Below are 24,323 nucleotides of genomic sequence, written 5' to 3'. Positions count from 1 at the left end.
TGGACCTAGGTCTCCCTGCACATATGTAGCAGATGTGCAGCTTGGTGTTCATGTGGGTCCTGAACAACTGGAACCAAGCCTGGAACTGAATCCTAAAAATGTTGCTTGTATGTAGAATATGTTCTACTAGCTGGGCTGCCATCTGGCTTCAGTGGGAGAGGAAATTCCTAGCCTCACAGAGAATTGAAGTGCCAGCTTTGGGGTGATACCCATAGAAGACCCAACCCACCCAAATAAGAAGGGGGAGGAGGGAAGGATTGTGGGAGGGCATGACAGGGAGGAGGCAGTGAGCTGGATGTAAAGTGAATAAGCAGAAAATAAATATAATTAATTTAAAAAAATAAAAAACTTTTAAGCAAAGAATTTGGGTGGTGAAAATGATTTTGTCAGCAGTGCCTTATCTGAAAAAAAATATATATATAGGAGTTTCCAATTGAGTAGATTGTATTTATTCTTAGATGTTTTGCGGTGGTTTTTGTGCTTTGCTAGTTTTATTTCATTTATTTATTTATCTAGTTATTTATTTGTTTGTTTATTTATTTTTGTGTGACAAAGTCTCATTCTGTAGTCTAGGCTCTCTGGGAACTCAGTGTGTGATACAGGCTTCAGCCTCCCTAACTTTAGCATTGCGCAAACAGGCCCCCATTCCCAGCTTCAAAATGGATTACTGCTCTATAAGTTTCCTTTAAAGAAAAAAAAAATAGCAGCAATTCTATAGCTTCTATCCAAACACATAAAATTCAGTATGAAAACAGTATTTGTTAGTAAGTCAACAAGTTTCATGAAAAATGGATTTGGGATCATATAGATAAAAACAATTTTTTTCAACTCCCTAAATTTGCCAAGAAGAAAGTAAAGCCAAAGAAAGATAGAATCCTCATTTTTATCCCACATCTCCTACTCATTTACAGAAAATAACATTTTCTAGCTGCATCTGTCAAGAAATACTTTTTCTAAAATAGAAATATTAAGTCTTCACAGTAAATACATTGAAGATAAAGCTTATAGATAAAGCTTGCAATGGCCTAAAAACATATTTCCCAATATTATCCACTCAATAAATAGCATTATAGTACCCATAGTCCTCAGAAGAATCACTGAAGTATCCACGAATGTAAATGTATTCAAACCTTAATGTGCTGAACCTCTTAAGACATAAAATCATTTAACAAAGTAGTAAGGAATTATATGTAAAGTATTATTTCAAGATGAATATTATACGCATTTCTTTTCAAAATGATTTAGGAAAGAAAAATGTTGGAATATTTAAATGATCACACAAAATAAACAACAAAGTTAAAAATAACTTCCCATGCCATGGCTATAGTGAATCAAGGGGAAAATATCAACTCATTTGTTTTCATTCTTCATGTGACGGTAGGTAATGATATTATTAGTAGTTCTTTGGAAACAGTGGATGGAATGAAAAATACAGTGACCTTAATTGGCATGTAGCTATCTGAAGTGTCTAAAATCATGCTGTTTTAAATGTATGCAGTGTCATATAATTATGGAATTTGGAATACCCATAGTTACCAAATGAAAGTGGCATTTAAGTGGTTGGCCCTTTAATTCAGAGCCCTTAGTAGATGGAAATATGTTCATCTCGTACCTCCTCTAGTGATAATTATCATTGCGTTGTTGGATCACATTTCTCGACTCTTGTGTAATTTAGCTCTGTCAGCATTAATCTCTTGGATGTTCACATCAGTGGAACTAAATGTCTGCTTAATATTATGGTGGTGATGCAGTTGTCATCTTAGTAGAAAAAAAAAACAATGAAAAAAATTAGTGTTAGATTACTCAAATGCAGGATCAAAATTTCTGGCCTAGTATCTGAACATTGATATTTTTAAGAAGTCATATTTGGAAATCATTTTGTAATTCCCTCATACAGATCTACCTTGGACTTGTTCCTTGAACATGTGTAATTAACTTTTCTCTCCTTTCTCTTTCATTACTGGTATTAGCATTATTGCTTCTCCTATTAGCAAATATTTGGGGTAATAAATAAAACAGAAAAACTTTTTATAACACAGATTTCTATTTTCTTTACATATATGATCATAGCTGTATTTAAAAGGGTGTGGGAACATTTTGACAGGTGTGAGGGATATAAAGTCACCTTTGCAAGGAAAAGAACTCTCTGATAAAATCATTATAGTCTTGATAAGAAAAGTTCAGAGACCATACTGTTTGATATTACACATCATTTTATTACTTTTGTATTGATCTTCATCATTTACGTTGACAGCAAAGCATTGACAAAGTGAGACTCAGTGGAAACATTTATTTGTACAAAGGAACCAGGTCCACATTTTTTAAATTTTTACATCATGAGCTAGTTAGCAAGCAAAAAGATTCAATATTTCATTAAATCCCCAGTCTTCAAAGAATCTGAAAACTTAAACACCGTGTAGTGCTTTGGAATTTAAAATGAATGAATTCCATTTATATTACAGTTTAATTTAGTTCATCAAACACATTTGTTAAACATGATTATGGCTGAGCCTTGAACTAGACATTATGGCTGAGAGTGGGACAGAGAGGCATCTTCTGCCTGGCAGGCGTGCACATGGCTTTAGGAGCATGAGGGTGGAGGTTATACATGACAAAATGACTGAAGATCAAATAAAAGAGTATAAACGACATCATTGATAGAACCATAAACTAAAAACATTTGACTCAGGCATGGTCCTGGAGGGTTTTATTTACTCCTAGCCTGACTGTGTACTAAGCACTGCTACATTGGGTTTCCTGATGAAGACTATGCGAGGACGTTGCCATTCACTGGCCCATGTGTAAAGGCCATTTCTATTATACTCTATTGCTGGTTATTTGTCAATGTTCAAAATTCATTGTTTTAGAGATGATGTCTCTGCCCTACCAAGCTAAAGGCACCATTGTAGAATTCTGTTCTCTAATTTTGTCTGTCTGAGCACCCTCTTCCTGTACCACAAAATACTCTCAGTTGCTGACGAAAGTACCAGTAAACAAAGACAAATGTACAACTGCAAGTAGAAATCTTTAGTGAAACTTCATGAGACTTTTCTAGAAGAGCACTATTAAAATATTTGATGCTATGTTTCATAGCCATCTCAAAGACACTGAGATTGCCACTCTAAATGCTTTGATTTCTAGAACAACTTTCCTATGCCTCTTTTATTCATGTATGAAGATTTAATATGAATACAAAAGTAGTTAGATTTATGAGAATATAGGGGTTAAGTTTGGGGAAAGAAAACTAATGAAGAGGCTTGTGATGCCAAAGAAAGACATGTGTTCTGTGATGTTCCTTAAACAGTAAACTCCATGATGAAATGAGCCATTCTGGTGGTGGGTCAAAGGCAACATTTCAAAGGTGGCCCACAAAAGCTTCATTTATTTCTATTCTTAACAAATCATAGAAGAGGTTCATCCACACAGAGGCAGCAAACTCTTTTAAGTCCAAATACTCATAATTTAAGTTTTGAAACTTAATTGTCAATTATATTTTTATAGATTGTTGAAAACAAGACCCTGAGTAATGTAGATATATTAAGTGATGACCTCAATCAAGAAGACTACAAATTCCAAAAACCAGAGCAACACTGGTCACGAGACAGAACAAGTGTCAGATCCTTCATTTTCCTAAAGATTCTTCGGGCCATTACTCAGATTTTTTCTTTCCTGGTGACAGTTACTATAAAGCAATGGCTAAAGTGTCTAGATTAAGGGATTTGTAGAACATCCAGCCATCAATATTACCTGAAACCCAGAAGACATAATTAATGAAGAGAAAAGATGATGAGATAGAAAGTATATATTTGAATAAATCATCAGCTAGTGTTGGGGGTGGAGATTACAGAGCAAAGAATAATACAGTGTAGACTTAGAGGGTATGTGATTCTATGAAGCAAAAATCTTGAAAATTCAATATTTCTTATACCCTATTGCTGATAAACTCAATATTTTTAGAGCTTTTTCATAGCACTAAAGGGACAAATATTTCAACATACATGCTTGCTTGCCTCTGTCAATAAGCTTTTCCCTCTGCTTTAACGAATACTATCTCATTATCTGTGTATTCAAAGTAAAGGAAATACATTTCTCCTTCCTTTTATTTTTACTTTATTTTACCAAATATTTTAATTTTTTGTTGTTGTTGTTCCCTATTAAATTTTTTGTTGAAGTGCCCTATAAAGCTATTCCTTTCCACATGGGAGCTTATTCCTCTCTTTGTTTATTTATTTGCTCTAGATATTGAAGGTCTTAAACTGGTAAATGCTATTTTGAGGAAACATGCAAAGTGGGTCAAGGTCTTTTTAAACATTAGAACACACAATTCATCAAAGGCTCAGGATAGCAACAGGTAACCTAGGGTATAGTATATACATGTTATACACTGGTGAAAAACAGTGTTCTGAATGAAGTACTCCAGAATTAATTTTGGATGAAGAAAGAAAGAGAATTAAGTTAGATACAATATAGGACTACTAAGCACAAAAATCGATATGTTGCATTTTAAATGTGAGTGGAAGATTTCTGTAAAATTTCAATATGAATATTGCTACTAGAGTCTCAGTTGTCAAGTACTGTTTCTCTCTTTGACGTTTTCATTCCTCAGAAAATGATAAAATGGACAACTTAATTAAAATAGTCACAGTATAATTTAAGCATAAAATGTGAAAGAGGAAGAAATCTAGAAGATGGAGTCAAAGCTGTACATTGGCTTATATGGACACATAATTTCTAATTCTTTACTCCTTGGAAACTAAATAGTAGGCATAGAAGCACAGAATGAATGTGTGTTTTGTGTAGTGGTGTGTGTGTGTGTGTGTGTGTGTGTGTGTGTGTGTGTGTGTATTCCTTGCAAACTCTCTGAGAGACTGTGTTTTCATTTCTGGTCACCACCTCAGCAAACTAATCAATGAGGCATGAACTGCTATCAGCAGTGAGAGAAATGAAAAATAAACCCCAGATAATCCCTCAGTTAAAAGGTTATTCTGTGTGATAAAAGCTATTTTGTTAATTTATTTACTTACTGGTACAGTGAGATAAAGTGGAAGTACAATTAGGGAATTCTTGCTGAAAGGAATTTAAAGGGCAATGATGACTTCATATTTTGTAATATCTGACATATAAAAACATTTTCAAACCAAAATTTTATTGCTCATGAGATTCTACATTATTTTGCTTCAGTTTAATATTTTAAATAAGTAATACAGTTCATTGTACTTAATAAAAATAAAACTAGTCTTTTAAGTGAATGTATATCTTTTTATGACGTGTCTCTTAATTTGAATAGAGATTGTAATTCCTTAGAAGAGAATTCCTACGTTTCAATATTCTAATAGTAAGAGAACGGTGAATATTTTTTGGATAATTGTATATTTCTCACATTTTGAGTCTAATATTAATTTCCTTTCTCTTGTGAGACTATTGAATCCTGGAGAAGAGATTTGTAGAATAAATATTCTGCAGCTAAATGTTTTGTGTTCTTGAACAGAAAGTATATATGAATTGTTACATTAATGGGATAAAGCTTATAGGATAGTTCATACTATTATGGTAATGGAGGGAAATTAATAAGCAACGTGGAACTGGAAAGATTAGGGGAAAAGCTGAGGAGAACAAGTGTAGGCTTAACATAGACAATTGAAGGAAGGGGCATTCTACACTGAAGGACAAATGTACACACAGCGTGGACATATGGAAGCAGTTAGGCACCAACTATAAACCAGGGTGAGAATGATAGGAAAACTTTGCCTGAAAGGAGCTGAAGCATTTAATTTAGAGAGCTTTGAATCCTGTGATAAGAATCCTGAAAAACTTTCAGAAAGCACTGGTGGTGTTATAATGTTCAGTCTGTAATTATCAGTTATGCCATTATCAAAAACTGCAGGGACTCAAAGCAAAGGACCTGAGATAAGGCTGCATAGTAGGAATGAAGGGGACAGTGGATTGGGAAATATAGAAGGTAAGATGAGAACAACCTGGGGACTGAGCAGTGTGAAGGACACTGGAAAACGGCAGTAATAGTGTGACTGCCAAAATTCTGGTCTTAGGACCTGGGCTGTACAGGATTGTCACCAGACATATGGAATCCATTAGGTTATGACATGCAGGGTCAAAGCTCAAGGCATCTGGAGGCACAGGCAAAAAGTCTAGTTACATGCCACAGCAATGTAGTTTGTGGACTAAGCTGAAAAGGGAAACATCACTTCCATATTATCAGAAGTTCATATTTATTGCTGATGATTTTGAGAGCATTTCCATCTCTAGAAGGAACACTGGGTGTTTGGTTTGAGAAAAAGAATTTTTGTTACTTTTTAAACAAAGCATACTGTAATTTATTTAGAATTCACCAGGTGCCCCAAGAGTCCAAAATGAAATTTTTATTATTTATCTTATTTTGGGGGTAATTATAGTTATACAATTTTCTCTTTTTCTTTTCTCCTTCTTCCTTCCACCTCCCCAAAAGATCACAGCTTATTTTTGATTAAGAATTATTGTATAGGTATAAGCATATAATATATTGTAAATATTGTATAGGTATAAGGTATAATAATATACCTACTATGTATAGGTATATATGTGTATACATACAAACACATATATACATACATGTGTATAGATAGAGATATAGAGAGATAGAGATGAAGATGATATAGATAGATATTCATACACACACACACACACACACATACACACAACTGAATGGATCTGATGAACATTAAATTCAGACATGGAGATGGATAGGAGATGCAATGAACCTTCTGCTTTGGTTTGTAGAAGTGGTGGCTTCTATTCCTTCTAAGAGGAAAAGAAGTGTAGTTTCAAGTTACTTAATACTCCTTAGTTTAATCTACAAGAACTGGCCAATGGCATGAATTTGGATGGATAGCGAAATTTCCTGTGATATCTTCATACAAAAAAAATCTAGCAGGGTGGAAAAAGGACAACAACACAGAGGTAGAACTTGGAAAGACACAAAGCATTAGAGTGTACTCCTGAACATTAGGGTGTACAGACTTGTATCTTCCCTTTATTCTCTTGGTTCACACTTCTAGCTGATCATCCTATAATAACATGAGCTCACATGAGTATTCATTTCAGTTTTGATCGTTTTATCTCCTACAGCCTCCTCGGGTGGAAGGAAAGTTGTGGATTCCAGAGGGCTGAGTGACTTGCCAAGGAAAGGCATGTAATAAATGATGCCTTCTGTCTTTTGATCCATGGCAAAGTGACCTTTGTCCCTATTATCCAGAGGTGCCAGGGTATAATGGAATAAGCACAGGCTTTGAAGTCACAGATCCATGGATCAGACACGGAGATCTGAAATTTATGAGCCATGCTATTGGGACAGTCTGCTCTGAGTTTTCTCATCTGAGGAGCGGAAGTAATATCTGCAGTACAGTGCTGGGATTTAAATGAGATAGATATTTTACTTGGTACAAAGTAAATCTCCTGAATATGTTACCCTTTCCCTTTTTCACAGTAAAGTCACCAGCACCTAAACTACTTACATTTCAAACTAAAGAGACTCCATGGAGCCAGTGTGCAAACATCAGTTAGCTGACTAGGTTCATTCTCTGGGTCTTTTGTGTTTCTTCGTCTAATACCTTTCACACCCTTAAATTTTAAAACTCCCATTTATGCTTCTTAGAATTTTCAAGAGGGTGCTCCAAAACCAAGTATAACAGTTTCCCTGCAATGTAGAAGTATTTTCATGGGACTATCTGCAAGATCTGTTTAAGAATTAAATGAACCTAAAGGATTTTCTTAAAGGATTTAATTGTATTAAGTCGTGTTGAACTAGGATTTTAACATTTTGTGGTTGGTCTGGTCACCTCTCAAATGTACTCAATACTAGATGTTCAAATGCAGCTGCATGAAAGCCTTTGTATGTGTCTTCCTTCTACAACACTAAACCATAACGAACATCCAACTTAAGCTATCCTGTGGGGAAAAGGCTGTTATACATATTTTATTGCTAAAAAGGGGGATTCCTTCGTTATTTCATGGTAGACAAGTAGCATAAAGTAGAATATTAATGCAGCAACCTTAATTCTATATGTGTGTATGTGTGTGTGTCTGTCTGTCTGTATGTATGTATGTATGTGCATAACTATCTCTAATCAGTTAGTTTTTCAAACTTCTTTACTGTGTCAAACCAAAGTATAATTCTTTCTGATATGCTGAGGCTTCTGGGTACCATGACAAAGGTTTCCTCTACATGATTCAAATAGATGCTTGGATGAAAAATTTTCTGAGAAGACACAACAGAAACAAACTCATATGGAATGATATTCAGAGCTACAGTGAGCATCTCATTAAGCAGTGATGCTGAAGGAGATGAAGTATTACCATGATGATATATTTATTTTAAATATCTATAGAGACTATTTTGTGAGTGTCAATAATGATAGAAAAATAATTTATCTTTATTACATTATTATTAACTTTAACAGTATAATTGTTTAAAAGAAGCTATGAACAGACCATATATATATATATATATATATATATATATATATATCATGTTATGATTATTTATGAACATTAGAAATTATATTTCTTTCCATAATTGTTTCTGGAATGGTACCCATTTATGACATTTATTTGGTTAGAATGTAACCTGCTCTGAAGACTGGTTTTATGTCGGGACTGCCAATATCTATTTAGTTCTTGGTCACATTTTGGTTTGCAGAAATAAGCCATAGTCTAATTAGTTGATTTAATAAATTGTGTCTTTCTAAATTTATTGCCCTTAGAAAAGCATGGTATTTTAAAATACAGAAATGTTACCATTTAAAGACAGATTTCCATGAGAAATTAATAAAATATCTGGGCTTAAATGTAAGATCACTTAGATGTATAATGATTTAAACCATCTGTTCTTTATTTATGTATTGTGGGGCTTTATATAGTACTTTTTGTGGATTAATCCTTATCTATCAATGTGCTTTGGTACAACATAATTATAAGAGAACAATAATATATTTCTGTCAGCTACCATTCATTCAATGTTTTATGCACATTTAGTCTATTGAATTAATCTCCGAAACAATAGAAAGAAATTCTTTGCTAGAAATAGCTAGCTTTTGCCTTGGCTTTGTGGCCGGATGACATTAGAGAACATATATAGTTGTTGAACCTGATTGCTTTAACAGCCCTGAGGTTGATAGTATCAGGTTCCAGCTTGCCCTGCTAGGTCAACGTGGACCCAGTCCTCTAAAGAGAAAAGTTCACACAAAGTTCACTTCTATTGTTTTACCATGGTTACAAAACAGAGATAAAAAAAAATAAAAAGAGGGGTGGGTTTGTGACCTGTTCCTTCCTTGAGTCCTCTCTTTCTCCTGAATTCTTTCTGATTTTACCAATCAAACACTGCAACAGAGAAAACTAAAACATACAATAGTTTGTAAATCTGTAAGGCTTAAGTATGCTTTATTATTGCTTGTAGGTAACCTTTGGATGTAGATGAATAATATTAAAGTCATTGCAGAAAGAATTTAGATTAGCTTAATTTCAGTGAAAATATTATTTAATTCCTTCTCCACTAAAAATTAAAATTTATAAGGTGGGTGGGCATGGTGGAAAGGATTGTTAATTGGTCTGGAAGGGTAAATGTAATAATTTCTTGAAAATAATTTAACTTTGACCAAATATGCTGAAATAATTGCTATAATGGAAGGGAGAGATCAGAACTAAAATATCTTCATTTAAGACTTTCCATTTTTAATCTTATTCGGGTACTTTTGTTTATACAAATTTAAGAGGTTGAACTATGTAAGGGACTATTATGCCCTTACTCAGAGAAATATATGGGTATCTTTTGAAAATATGTAAAAGCTTAATTCAATTCAGTTTCACTGCCTTAATGTTAAGCTACTAAGTCAGTGAAAATTTTTCTTCTAAATTATTCATCTATTAGTTCTAAAGGACATGAGTACAATTTAGTTTATTGTATTTGATCTACTAAGGTTGCAAAAATCTTATGGCTAAAGCAATAACCCTAAGCTATTCTTATTTTTAAAATTATTGTTAATATATACAATGTAGTATGTTATCTATATAGCTCAAATACAACCACTACTTGGTGATATTTATTTTTATCATTCTGTGTACTTTGTTTTTAAGTGTGAATTAATAGTCAAAGAAAAGTAATTTCAAGTAGACTTGATTAGTGGTCATTCTGCCTATGACTCCAAAGAAAAATACTATTTATAGAAAAGGGTATAAACAGATGGAATTTTAAATTTAACACTAAATATATGTTTAAGAAATACTTTTTAGATACTTTAAAGTCTGTTGTCATAATAGAAAATTACTATCTGCCATTTATACTATTATTTAAATTGAAGAATGAAGGGATGGATCTCTTAAGATCAAGACAGAAGTGTGATCTCTATTGTCTAATTATTTATTGACCTTTACTCTTTTGATTGGCATAATTTCACCTATGTAAAGTATAAAAATGCAATTTTTCATGAGTTAGAATGTTGTGAAGGAAAAGGGAGGGTCAAGTATTTACATAGAGGAGGAAATATAAAAAATATTGTTCATAAATTTTATATCTTTTATATTCACCAAAATGACTCTTGTGTCATACTTCATATAAATATATGCTTTTACAAGAATTTTTCTGAAGTAACACATCTTAATCTTAAAGTATAGTGTGCATTCTTTCTTCATCAAAAAGTTCTTTTTTAAATTTTTTATTGAACATTTTACTTTATTTTTTTACATTTCAAATGTTATCCCCTTCCTTGTTTTCCCCTCCGGAAACCCCCTATACCATCCTCCCTCTCACTGCTTCTACGACAGTGGTACCCCACCAACCTATCCACTCTTGCCTCCCCACCATGGAATTCCCCTACACTGGGGCATCGAGCCTCCCCATGATCAAGGCTTCTCTTCCCATTAATATTAGATAAGGCCATCCTCTGCTACATAGGAAGCTGGAGCTATGGGTCCCTCCATGTGTATTCTTTGGTTGGTGGTTTAGTCTCTTGGAGCTCTGGGTTAGGGGATTCTGTTTGATTGATATTGTTATTCTCCTATGAGTTCTAAGTTTTGGTTTTTGTTTTTTTGTTTTTTGTTTTTTTGTTTTGTTTTGTTTTGTTTTGTTTTTCATTACATTTTGGCAAAATGCTTTGGTTACACTAAAATTATACTCATTAAATCTGAAGAGAACTAACTTGTAGAAACTTCAGTACTGTTAATGATACCCTTGAATTAAATGAAAGCTGATGAATAACTAAATCAGGCAGTAGAAAACAGGCAGAGTGTGACTTATGAATTCAGAGGTCACCTATCCCTTTCCTTCCCGCAGGAAGAATTTACCTCCACCCTTTACCATCAATGAGTTCTTCCCCCAGAGAGAGCATGCAGAGACCTTCCCTGGTGGTCCATTCTAATGTTTAACTGCTCTAATTAGGGACAGAACCATTTTTTTTCATATCTTGTTTACATCCCTTGTTACAGTTTAAGAGTCAGCACTTATTTTTAGTGTTATCTTTCTGTTTTTTATTGCTGTGTATTCTAAATTTATTATTGGCCAGATTTTCCCAGTGTATGAAGATGTAGGGATAAATCTTAACATGTTTCCCAACACTCAGCCTAGAATATGACTAAATATATTTTATTTAACTTCAATAGCCTTGGTGTCATGTCTTCTTGCCCTCCTTTGCACCTTTATTCCCATTCAGAAAATGACACACTTATTTGCTTTCATGTAGAATAGCCCACTAGGGTGTATTTGATCTCTTTGTCATGTTCTAATTCGTTGAAAAACTGTAATATGCACAACAGACAAAAAAAAAATGAGTTTTCCAGAAACAAACTCTAAAACGTTTTTTAAAATTTCTTCTGTAAATGAATTCTTCTAAACACTATAAAATTTCAATAGCAGTTTTGAGAAGACTGTATGTTTTGCAAATAATAAATACCTGTGTAATCATGAAAGTATATTTTAGGTAGATAATTAATGTATTTACTCATGTACAATTATTAATGTCATCCATTTGTATCTTAGAGAAATTCTTGACCCCAAGACCTCTTACAAAGTCTGGTGGTATTCAAGTCCCATTCAGGAAATGGTCACACAATGACATGTGACGTACTCACTGATGTACAATGACATGTGACATACTCACTAATGTACAATGACATGTGACGTATTCACTGATGTACTTATTTTGCCTATTGTAGAGTGATACATAAAACCTTTCATCAGGAAAAATCTAACTATTAAGCATTTTCCTAAATTTAATTTTCTTAGGTAGGAGAACCTAATTATTATTTCTCTGTACATTTTGTTTCAGGTCATTATGATACTTTTCTTCTTAAGGAATGAACTGCCCCTTTTTCCACCTGCTACATTCCAATTATTCTCCAAGACCCAACCAAATCTAAGATATTGTGAGTTGTTTAGAGCTAACTATCCTATTGTCCTGGTCTGTTGACAGTTACACCAGAACAAAAGCAAAAAGTAGGACCAAGGAGACACAAGATAAAAATGCACAGGATTCCTTATTTTAATTTATTTTTCATTTACATTTAATGTATTTTATTTTTATATAATGAGGCCTCAGACATTGTAGGCAACTCTTATACCATTGAGTTATACCCCAGCCTTAAACTCCTTAATTTGAAAAAGGGTTAAGAATTCAATGTGGTGATAGGCAAACATTGGACTAATAGGAGTCTCCATAGCAAATATGTTCTGTCCTAATGCAGATTGCATAATCTCCTCTGACTTTCAAAGGGGTGCTCATGCAGTGTGCAATTCATGCCTATCATGTATATTTCTTCAATACAATCTGCATCAATATATGTGTATCTTTCTTAGCACAAAGTTGCAACTTCCCCAAATGGCAAACAGTTTTCAAAGTTTTTCAGTTTTTAATCTAGTAAAGTTGTTTAAAAAAACAAACACACAAACAAAAATAAGCAATCACTAGATCGTATTGAGTCAAATGTGATTATATTGATCTATGACTGAACAGGAATTGCATTTAGAGGAATGTTTGTGAGAAGTAAAACATTCAGATAAGCGTTTCAGCAAAGGTTAGGTCTGAAACATCTTACAGAGGAGCACTTTTTACAAATATCACAGTGAAAACTATCATTTAGTAAAAAGCTTTTTGAAGCAATATAAGTAACCAATATAAACACTTCCTGCGGAATCAGACTCATCGTAAGTGCTAGAATTAGTTGGAAACAGAGGTCAATGGAGTACAAGAGGGTGTACAGTATTTAGTTGACGTTAATGTAAGAGGAAATTATGTTTGGAGAGATTGTGTGGGGTGGATAGCAGATATGTGTACAGAAGAGTGCACATGTCCATGTCTATGCATGAAGTGGCTGGAATAAGTAAGTAGATGTCCTGTTATACCATTCTCTACCTTTTCTCTCTTTAGAGAGAGTTTCTCACTGACTCTGTTGATAAGCTGGCTGTCAGACCTCCTCAGAATTCTTCTATCTCTGCTTTCCAGAGCCCTGGTGTTTCAGTAAAATTCATGGATATACCATGGGTCCATGTGTGATAGATTTCTAAATGCAGATCCTAATAGTTGCACAACATGCACCCAGTGAGCCCTATCATCAGCCTCAGGATGAAAGTGCTTTAACGTAATTCAGCAATGGGAAAGTATGTTAAAAAATTCATATTTTGCTTGGAATAATATTGTGGAGTTGAAGGAAATTACCATAGCCAAGTAATGGTGCTCCCTGGAAAGTGTTTAGCAGATGAAATAATGCAGAAAATACTATTCATACCTTCGAGGAAATTAATTTCATTTTTGTGTTTTGCCAGAATTTAAGAATGGAGGAGCTCCAAAGAAATCACAGCACATGTTTTCAAAATTCTGATAAAAAACCAGATGAATTGGAAAATAATGTGCTACTGTTTTGATTATTTCAAATCAGCATATTTGCAAATAAACACTTTATTGAAATTTCAACTACAGAAACTAACTAAAGTGTATTTTCATCATTGTACAGATAAGAAAAATATTTACTCAATTAATTTCATCAATAATGGCTCAATAAATTTACAAAGGGTTAGACCCATATATAATATTAATTTTGACCTTTTTTATTTTAATCAGGAAGTAAAATGTTCTTTGTAAAATGCCACTTAAAAATTCTGGAGTGATGTAGAGTTCTGTCCTTAGGGAATATTCATATAAGAAAGTAGTGCATTCCTTATCTCAGTGTCTAAAGATGCTTCTGCCAACCATCTAGCCTGAGTTTCATCCGTAGAACACACAGGCATAGGTAGACAACCAATGTCTACTAGCATGCCCTCTGACTTCCATATCCATGGCATAGCACAAGAACATGTATAGAGTATTGAGAAAGATGGCTATGGGGAAGAGAGATGAGTGCCTAGAAGCGAACAACTGAGAAGCACTGAATAAATTCATCATTTACCACATAACAAGCAGATGTGGTGGCAAGCACCTGTAATTGGGAGGACTTGAAGTAGAAATGTTCCAGGCAATACTCAGATGCACATGAGTTCAAAGCCAGCCTATTCTCAAGAGTCTATGTCTCGAAGAGAAATAAACTAAGTAATGGCCACAATGACATCTGACTACCTTGATGCTTAATGGAGGAGAACTTATAGCAAGCCGAAAAGAGGATATATTGGGTATAATTCATTTTTAAGGAAAATAATAATTTGATTTGTAGATGAAAATGGTAATACCAGGGTCTTTTGGACACTTAGCAACCAAAATACCTTTCACTGGTTTTCTCTTAGGAACTGAGGTAGTTAGTCTCTGGCAGTTAGTAAATTGCTTAGATGCCTGTCCAGTCACTTACAGAATTGGGCAGTGTGGAATAGAATAATTCAAATGTATCAAAATCCTTTTTTTTTTTAATAAATTCGTTTTCAATGATGTTTAATGATTTTTTAAAATGATTTTAAACCACTGTATACTTCGGCAGTCCTTGGGTATTTTCTATAAACAGATTTTTTTTTTTATTAAAATAAGTTCCTTTCTTCAAACAATCTAAAGGCTGCAAGGAAACTTGAGCAGTGCAGCTATGCTCACTGAGCTGAGATACACCAACAATATTGTCCTATCTCTGTTCTTGTCCTTCAATCTTGTCCCAGTCTGAAGTCATTGTATGAATACAGGTACAAATCTCCATAGAAAGCATTGTGACTGGAAGGATATCTACTTCAATCCTTAAACATCCTTTGACAGTAAGCATTAGGAACTTCTAAGACACTAGATAGATCTTTCCATACAACTCAGAATTATCTTAAATAAAACGGATTGCATAAATAGAAACATATGTGTATACACATAGATACTTAGGTACATATATGTATCTATGTACATAGGGCTTTTCAACATTGCACATAATTATTTAAATAGAATTGTACCAGACAAATTACTGCACTGGATTTGAGAAACAAACAAGCATTACTGTAGTAAATGTATTTTTGTTTTTTTTCATTTAAAACATCATTTCTATATTTTCTTTTTGAAAAGAGATTATGTCACCATTAAGTGAATACAAAGTTTTTTAGTGATTGTGTTAAATTCAGCATTTTTTAAAATATCCTTTTTTGCTTAATTTCGGGTCTCTACATTTTCCTCTTTTGTATTTAGCCTAATTGCTTAGGGTATCAGACAATTATGCAATGCCGTCTTTAGGTAGCATATATTCATTCATTCATGTCTTGACTTGTAGATAGCACATAACACACACTACCATTTGAAGTTCATATTCCTGTCCTCTACCTGAACAGTGAATGATATCTGAAGCCCCAAAACTAGAAACAATAAATCCTTATTTTTATCTATTGCTTGAAAATGCTGGTCTCTTCAGTTCTATTGTGGTAATTTGGTCCACATAAACTCATGAAAATAATATAAAATCAGGAGGGGACAAATTCATTTGGGGATGCCAAACTTCTGCCCAGTGATGGTTGATGTCATCTTTACTCACATATTTTCTAACAGGAAGTCATAGAGCAAGCCCAAAGTAAATGGCAAGGCAAAGGATGGATGGATAATCAAAACATCCAGTTTTGTCATTGTACCCTTTGGAATATATGGTAGGGTCAAGACAAGAGTAACTAAATAATTAAAAGCTCTTGCTAATCAAGCAATGTGACCATTGCCTACACTCTCAACTCACAGGTGACTGAAGCAGGACTACTTCAGTTCCCAAGTTCAAGGCTACCTGGAAAAAATGAAGATGCTTTTTTCTCAAAGCAAAAATAGCATTAATTAGCAAGAGTGAACTTATTAAATGTCTTATACTGACATAAGAAAATGAAGGGATTATTTAAAAGTGATTCATTTAAAAAAAAGTAAAAGAACATTTTAGCAGTGTGGAAACCTACCCAAGAAGTGTTCTAAAATGTAGATTGAGATAATGGTAAATAAGGTGGAATACAAGTGGTGAGATGGGTATTTGAAAAGGCACCCACACAGGTTCCTAATTAGTTACTGAGTAAAAGTGGCTCTTCAATATGATTCTCATATAACCTCTTGAAATGTTAAGGTCTACTAATTTTTTCTCTTGTGCAAAAATTCTTCTGAATTGATTAAGTTGACTTTAGAAGGGCTCTGTTTTTTCTTGCTAATTTTAAAGAAGTAATTTATGGTTTAATCCTTTAAAATAAAATTAACTTTTCATTTGGCAGCATCATTTTTGCTGTTGTCAGCACCACCTTTTTCCTAAGATAATTATCATCATGTGTTTCAGGAAAGATGCTAGTGAGAATTTCAATGCTTTGCTATTTTCTTAACACGGTTCCTCGGTAAATCTATGTTATTACACAAATTCAGTGTTACCTTTTGCATGACAATATTTTCTCCATCAACATAGAGGAAAAATAAATTTAAAGTAATTGCTTTTAGAAGTATATTGTTTTAAAGAAACTCTTGTAAATAAATAGGAAGAAAAGTACTTACTGATGTTTGTTTGCTAAGCTTGCTGAAGTAGATGTTGATAGACGCCCCAAATTACTTTCTTTCTTCCTTTACAAGGGTACTTTAAGCTAATCAAGAAACTAACTCATAGTAGCAAATTTGAAAATCATTTTGTAAGAAACTTTGTTACAAGCACTCGATAGGGTTCTCATTTAAATTTACTATCATAAAATGGAAGTTTATATGAAAATGCTGTGCAATTTACAATCCTTTTAAAGTTTGAGAGCTTATTTTACATTTTTCCAAAAAATTTAGATGCAAATTATTTCATGTTAGCATCTACATTTTTCCCCTTTTTTCCCCCCTTCTCTGATGTTTAAAAAGTGGGATGCTGTCACACAGACTATAATGGGAATAATGTGTATTTCACATGGTTTTATTTCTGTTTATTTAAAGACATTCTTTTGACAGGCTGTCCATGTAGCTCTGTGGTAAAACTTTTGAAGCACAGGGTACACTTCTTAGCACTCCTTTCCCCAAATAAGTATTCCAAAGCAACCTCAACAAACCTTCTATTGATAAGAAGAGAGAGGTAGACAAAAACTGAGGATGACCTGTAATGTTTGAGTGCAGTGACAAATACATATTTGCATAATTTAAGTTGACTGTGCTGCTCGTCTTGGTTGTTAAGGACAGTAGTTAGGTTGTGTGTAAGGATGATCAAGGCCATGTATCTTCACATAGAAAGCTTGTTTTGTCTGCACTGTAGATGGAAATTTTGCTCCCATTTCTAACAGTTATGTAAACCAGGCATGATAATGCATGCCTTTTACCGAGTATACAGGAGGCAGTGGCAGTCAGATCTCTTCAGTTCCAGGGCAGCTTGATTTATGTTGTGAGTTCCAGGTCACCCAGAGTTACATAGTGAGAGACCCTGTCTCAAAAACCAACAAGAAAACAAAAAACCCCACAAAGTTTGTTTGTTTATGTTTGATGCTGTAAAACTCCTACATTAACTGTTATCATAAATACATACTTTATTGTGACATTGTTAAGCAAGATCCCAAGTATGTGTCTAGTGTTATAAACTAAGTTCAAAGATTTGCATATTGAACATCTTAATTCGTGATTTTCATCTCAATAGCTTCCCACCAGTTTAAAAAGTGTAGGCTCTTTTCTTCCTAACCACCTAAATTTGAACAGCAAATATAGATCCAAAGTATTCAGTTAGAAATAAAGATAATGCACTGGAAGTTTTAACTCTATAGGCTTCCCCTTCACCATCATATGCAATAGTGTGACATTTGATACTGCCAGATTAGGACTTTGTAAATAATTACTAAAACAAGTTTGACTGAGGTGACCATCCTTCTGACCATCCATTCCTTCCTACAACTCTTCATTCTTATTTTGTTTTCATTTAATATCCATTGATTTCTGACTTTATATAAGATGTTTTATTTACATGCGTAAACCCTAGAACGGAACAAGAGATTTTAAAGCATTATCTTTATGGAAACTGCCAGTGTATACAATGATCCATAGACAAAAAACACATAATAGTTTTGGAAATACAGCAGGGTATTTGAAGTGAACTGCTAAGTAAACCGACTGACAGAGCACTCAGTAGCTAGGGAAGCTATCATATAGGGAGATCTTATTGGATAGGATTCCAGGAAGCAGCAAATAGTGGGTCCAAAGAGGTGAGGAGAAAGGGTGTTCTTTCTAAAGTAGTATGCAGATTGATAGCTGTGTTATGAAAATGTACCCACAATGACAACATTCTGAAATGTCCCAGGTATTAGTGATTGTAATGCAAGTCACTTTAGAGGTGAAATAGTGATATCACTACTGCAAAAGACTTAGTTTCACTCAGCGCTGCTACATTGGCAATATGAGGCACTGAAGATTTTCCTTATTGTCTTTTTCTGTCTCTCTCTGTCTCTGTCTCTGTCTCTGTCTCTGTCTCTGTCTGTCTCTGTCTCTCTCTCTGTCTCTCTCTGTCTCTCTCTCTCTCTCCCCTCAGTGTCTTTCTCTCTCTTTTTCTCATTGTTGTATAAGTCAAAGTCTTCATATAAGCCATGTTGACTTTTAACCGTGATTCTCCCAATACAATACAAAAATTACAGGTGTGTAACCCCAGCATTCATGTTCACTATTCTTTCACTGAGAACCATTCGATTTATTTGTGAAATGGGTCCGGTATTGATAAATTGTGAATATTAAGTCATGTGATGTTTACTGTGGTATTTAGAATAATGACCTTTTCATAAAATAAGGCCTTTCACTCTTTGATGTGACCGTATTCTTACCAATGTATAAGGGAGATGGCAGTGTCCATCATTGGGGATTAAGTTCCACGGAAGAAGAGTTGGCTAGCTATACAATACATAGCATTAGATTGCCAAACTTTAAATTATGGTAGTAATAAGTATAGTATGATAAATAGTACCCATCTCAAAATATATGATATAACTCTAATATAATAAGTATACCTATTGCAAAATATTCTTATATTTAAAAATAAGGTAACAGAGTGAACTCAATGCCATGTCTGAAACAAATATAGCCAGAATTGCCATATCATCATATTCAATATACTATATAAAGACAAAATGAAAATGTTTTGAGAAAAGGCCTTCAAAATGTTGGAAATGACTTCTTCCAGAGAGAATAATTTGATATATCTTGAAAATAGATCAAATTAGAAATGATGTATGAGAGCAGAATTATGGAATAATGGTCATCTACAGCGCCTTTCTCATTTGTACTCTAATATGCTTACTTGAAAGGATGTGCCTTGCTGTTTTGTTTTACTTAGTATACAAACACTGCTCCATATTATCATAAGTAAGTTTATGACTGTATAATAGTCTTCAAGTCAAACTGGCAAACTATTAAGGAGTATATATATATATATTTCTGATTGCAATTGATTGAAATGTAAAATATACAAATTGTTATGTTAATATAGTGTTATTATTTAACAGCAATCTAAATTTGAAATTCATATTTGTGGTATAGATTATAATTCCAATAATGTATGATAGACATCAAAATCGATTTTATATTTGTTCTACAGACTCATTTTACTATAAGACGATTTGAGTAATACAGTAGAAAGTATAGGCGTTCTGGTATAAATAAATTCAAGAGGACATATAAATCTTGTCAATAAATGGGTTGCTTTCACTCCCTATAATTGTATTCGAGGGTACATCTCCATATTTATTTTCTTCCATGCATTTTTTCTGCTATGCCATTATCTCTACATGATATAATTTTAATTCGTATTTCAAGGAAGATCTTGACTCTCTCCTTGGCCCTGGGATTCTGTCAGGTTTCCCCTAATGCCTGCACTCAGTTCTTTTTCTCTTGAGAAAATGAAGGGGTGACTGAGTGATAAGGCCCTTTAGAATCAGGATCTCTTTAGCTATATTTGGGGATTCTTTCATATTTACAAATCATCACCAACATTTCTCAAAAGAGGTGAAAGGTATTACCAGCAAGCTGTCCTTGGATGTTTGGTGACCTGAAAACTTGTAAAGTACACTCTACCCCAGACACCCATCGCCCCTCCCCACCCCCCACTCAGCAGCATATCACTCTGCCCTGCCCTTCTCTTTCTGAAGTTGAATTTTGACTCTCCTTGAGTAAACATCATAAATGTGTTATGGATACCCTACAGTCAGGCCTTATGGCCTGGAGCCCTGGAAACAAATGGACAGTGAAGTGTCTTTAAACCTTATACTGTCCTGGGAGAGAGACATATTTAGACTTTGATTTAGTGACAAAAACTAATGAAAGTAGATGGTCCAAAGCTACTGGTCTGCAAAAGAACACCTTCTCATTCAGAACCGAAAACAACAGCAACAAAAAAAAGTGTTTCTAAAACTGGTTGTTCAAAGTGGTATGGTTGTGCCCTTCTTTGCCCTCTTCTTTTAATGCAAATAGTTGAAAATCCCGAACTCTGGGATGTGGCTAAGGTGTGGGTGAAGCTGAGAGAAACAAGAAGGAAGTATTTGATTAGGATTTCATCCAATCTACTAAGGGTAATTATTTAACTAACTTCTTCCTTTTAATTAGATGAAAGACAGTCCATCATACTTTGTCTCTCTTCTGTATATTTGTACATTGCATACAAGGTTCAGATGAATGCAGTCTGGAGACATTCACTCCAGTATGAGTGCTTTTACTAATTGCTTCCTTTGTTTAATGTAGGGGTTTTTTGTTTGCTTATTTGTTTGTTTTCTTTCAAGAATAACTGATCTTTAAGAAAGAAGAGAGTTTATTTAACAATAAGGTCATTTAATTAGCGGCTCTGTGCCGTTAGGTAACTTGATTAAGTTTATACTGTCTGATAAATCAATATAGCCTGTGTAGAGGTATATCTCTTGAAGCATGTGTACTTTTGACCCTTACACTAGCATATGGTTTTTTGAACGTTCTTTAAATCTCTGTTGAAAGAACTTGAGCACTGAGTACTTGCAATGAAATTTTGTTTTTAAGAGTACTACAGAAATTTATGATCTCCAGAAGTTAGTGTTCAAAACTTAAGTTAAAGTACACTTCTCAAGAAAGGAATGCTACTGTAAATAGCAACGGAATAGGATAATCTTGTTAGTACATACATCTTTCTATTTCCTTCCAAGAAGTTCTCTCTGACTCACAGAGTGGGCAACCAGTAGTCTAGTGCTTAAGGAAACAACATCATTCTCTCCCTTTTTAAAAACCATTTGCTCTGTTCTTTGCCACAGTGTCTCAAGGCTGCCTTCTCACATAATTGTAAAGTAATCCCCAGTAGGGTGTTAGTTGATGGCCTCAGGGTGTTACCACCACCAAGGGTATTTGCATTTTAATGGAAGGCTTTAAAAGAACTTCAGGCATCTAGTCTGAAAGCAATAAATCTCTATTGGTGGAATTTGAAGCAATGTGATAGATTGGGCAGGAGATATCTGCGGTGAAAGGAGACCACTGGGTTTATTCTCATCACAGCATGAGTTAAAGTGTTCCTACTTAGGGGTAGCCCGACTTGTGCTTCCAAGTGAGAGTTGTGAGGACAGCTCCTGTGGCCTGGATAATGAAGTACTCCTTAGCAGTTTCATTTTCTTTAAAAGCAAACAAGTCAAAGGGCTAAAAGTTCAAATCTTTGAATTGCCCTTTCCTTTCCTATTATCTCCATTACTGTTCTCAAATGAATACCCCTTTCTCTGTGCTTTAGGTGTTCAGGTAGAATTATCTTCGTACCTTCTCCAAATTCAAAAAACTTTGTGTGTGTGTGTGTGTGTGTGTGTGTGTGTGTGTGTGTGCTCTCTCTCTCTCTCTCTCTCCCTCTCTCTCCTGTCTGCCTGCCTGTCTTTCCCTCTTAATTTTCTTGGCTTTTGTTCACTCTCTCTATCTCCCTCTCTCTCCTGTCTGCCTGCCTGTCTTTCCCTCTTAATTTTCCTGGCTTTTGTTCACTTAAATTGACAAGGCATTTTACTTGAGGAGTCACAGGGCAAATGGATTTACAAATAGATCAAGATATAAAAATGGGAGTAACATACTAAAAACAGATTCACAGAGACTGGAATTAGGATTGGTAGGGTGATAGTAGTGTTGTTCTCATTAACTGTGGACTATCCTCACACATAAACATGAAGCTGGAAATGGTGACACGGAAGAATGATTAGGACTCAGCTAGGTAATATGGAGGGGAGGATGAACTGGGGTAGAAAAGTAACAGAGGCAGCCTTCTCAAAAATGGTGTAATAAGAGACACAAGCCACCCACTGTTCAGATCAGTATGGTGGAACAGTCTGTAATCCTAGAATGCAGGAGGCTATGGTATGAGTATAGCAAATTCAAAGCTGTGCTACTGATACAAAATGTGATCTTCCTTCAAAAGAAAAAGAGAAAGATTTAAAGAGAAAGAAAGACAATCAGTAGAATCCAATATAAAACAAGGCACAGATGTTGGAATAAAATAGCAAAATTTGAAAAGAAGGTTAGGACCAAGCACCACAGTCTATACTTAAGCCATGGATTCTCAATCCAATAAGGATGCAAATATAATATATTAACAAACATGTATATTAGGAAAAAATCTGAAATAATTTTGGAGTACTGTCCATATTTAAGACCCTAGACTGGGGTTGGAAGTAGGTTTTTGAAGATGTTGAAAAGCTGTAACAGTGAGTTGAGGAAGAAAAAAAGAAGGATCAGAAAAAGAAAAAAAGAAAAAAAAAGAAGGATCAGAAACAGGAGTAGGATACAGACAAGAACATAAAAGATATCTTCACAGAGATAATAATTGCGTATACAAAAGAGGAAAAGATATATCCAAGTCCTGGACTTTTGACTTTGTCAGTCAGGTGCCATTTTGCTGAACAAGTGAAAGAGAAATCAGTTTTAATGGGGGCAGATGCTGAGTTCAGATTTGGATAAGCTGAGTCTTAGATTATTATAGGACATCTAAGCAGGGATGTCTGCTAGATGGGCATCAATCTGTCTGCATCCCAGAGGAAGATCTGGGCTGTAGATGTATGTTTAGCCATTAGTCCTAGCATCAAAGTGATGGCAATGGAAGAGTTCACTCAGGGAGAATGGAGTCTATCAGATGCCTGTCGATTGATCCCAAGCAAACCATCAGTTAAAAAGCCAGAAGAATCACAGTGAAGAATAAGAACAAGTAGCTGGAGAGATAGATACATCTTAGCAACAAGCAGGAGGGTATCCATATTGATTTACAAGCCAGATAAATTTGCAAATAAGCAAGCCCCTTGCTCTCATTGCAAAGGTCTCCAGAATCTAATGCTAGACATTAAGTCTAGGAGACTCAATCTGTGGTTTTTTTTGCTATTTGAGTTATGTCAGTTGATTGAAGCAATGCTACACATCAATAATTTCTATGGTTCCACTTCTTTTCATACTATCGGAGAAGTAGGTTGGAACTTTCTTTTAATGTTTCCATTGGTATCTTTCATTCCAGAAGATGGCAGTCATATCACCTAGCCTAGGATCCTTTGGTAAACAGATTACATCTTTGTAAAGGACATAGCATATTGGAATCAAAGTTATTTGCATAAAGATTTTTCCCTCCCTCTTGGGAAGAATATAAGCTCCTGAAGATGAGGGACTCACCCCCTCCCAATCAGGACCCAGAGTGCCCTGCATTGAAAAAAAGCAGGTACTTAATAAGTAATTTTTTCAATGATCACATATTACTTACATAAAATAAAAGAGAGGGGGATTTTGAATCTTCTCATGAGGCAAGGGACCTTAGTGGATGCAAATATGGAAATGCTCGAGGATGGTTTTATTAGATCTAGGCACATATTGGCCAAATAAATAATGGAAGAGCCTATGAAAAGCACATTCATAATACAGAAGCAAAAATGAGAACATAATGCTAAATATTCTTATTTGCTTCAAAGACTGTAAATATACATTTTG

At 34.4% G+C, this 24,323-nt stretch overlaps 1 protein-coding gene across 2 annotated transcripts in view; it reads left to right on the top strand.

Moving 5' to 3' along the window:
* The window catches only part of Dach1 (dachshund family transcription factor 1), a 382,982-nt gene that overhangs the window by 126,289 nt on the left and 232,370 nt on the right, over positions 1 to 24,323 (top strand). The window lies entirely within an intron of this gene.

Source organism: Mus caroli, chromosome 14, assembly GCF_900094665.2.
Source record: "Mus caroli chromosome 14, CAROLI_EIJ_v1.1, whole genome shotgun sequence".
Taxonomy (NCBI): Eukaryota; Metazoa; Chordata; class Mammalia; order Rodentia; family Muridae; genus Mus; species Mus caroli.
Note: the sequence above shows the minus strand (reverse complement) of the source record. Positions and strands in the feature narration are given on the sequence as shown.